At 40.3% G+C, this 1,106-nt stretch overlaps 1 pseudogene; it reads right to left on the bottom strand.

Annotated features, from left to right (window-relative positions):
* Positions 1-389: 389 nt before the first annotated feature.
* On the bottom strand, positions 390-483 carry LOC144710769 (small nucleolar RNA R71; annotated as a pseudogene).
* Between the last annotated feature and the right edge of the window lie 623 nt (positions 484-1,106).

Below are 1,106 nucleotides of genomic sequence, written 5' to 3'. Positions count from 1 at the left end.
GTCAGCCACCACAAGGGAGGAGAAGGACGATGCTGGATAGATCTACTCCATCAAGAAGTCTACGGCAAACCGACATCAACATCAATGTAGGTGAGGGGGTTATGTTTAGGTATGACAATGCCCTACTTAACTCTCTCCCTGAATTTACTGGCCATTCTTCTCAAAACCCCTTAGAATTTCTTGATGATTTTCACATTCGATGTTCCTCTCAAAATACTCCTGGTTTAACTACTGAAGCTTTAAAATGAAATATTTTCCGCTTACTTTGAAAGATAAGGCTTTCGCATGGTATAGAAATTTAGGCATAATATTTAACTCATGGGAAGAAATGCAGAATAAATTTCTACATAAATTTTATCCCCTTTCCAAAACTAATTTTTATAGAAAAGAAATTCAGAAATTTTATCCCCATGATCATGAAGCATTTAGTGAATCATGGGAAAGGTTCAATGAATTAATCCGAAAATGCCCTCACCATGGAATAGAAAAATGTCAGCTAGCTGAAATTTTTTATGAATCGCTTCCTGATATTTTTAAAAGTAAAGTGAATCAAATAGCTGGTGGCTCGTTCTATATGGCTTATGAGGATGAAGTCTTTGATCTTTTGGAAAGGGTGGCTGAAACTGACCTACAGGAAATAGGAGCAAGTCAAAATGGAAGAAATGCCAACCCAAAACGAGGAGTGCTGCAAGTAACTTCAAAGGAAGCTGATCTTCATGCAGGGATAAGAGAAACCAACAAGAAACTTGAAGAATTGACTTCCACTCTAAAGAATGCTTTTCTCCCTAACTCACCCCTTGTGAAAGCACAAATTTGTTCTATATGTTCTAGCAGAGATCATGAGGATGGAGCATGCCAACTTGGAGAGGAGGAGGTCCATTTGTTGAACCACAACCAACAGCCTTGGGGAGGACCAAAGAGGACCATCTACAACAACCAAGGAATCTACTCCCAAGGAACCAAGGCCCCTTTCCAGCAACGAGTCCAATTCCAGACCCCACCACAGCAGTCTTATCAAGCAGCTCCACAAAACCAGGTACAAGATTTGTCCACTCTAACACCTATAATCTCTCACATGATAGAGCAGCAGAATCGAAGGCTACGGG

This window comes from Wolffia australiana, chromosome 12, assembly GCF_029677425.1.
Source record: "Wolffia australiana isolate 7733 chromosome 12, ASM2967742v1".
In the NCBI taxonomy this organism is placed as follows: domain Eukaryota; kingdom Viridiplantae; phylum Streptophyta; class Magnoliopsida; order Alismatales; family Araceae; genus Wolffia; species Wolffia australiana.
This window is presented reverse-complemented; position numbering and strand designations above follow the sequence as displayed.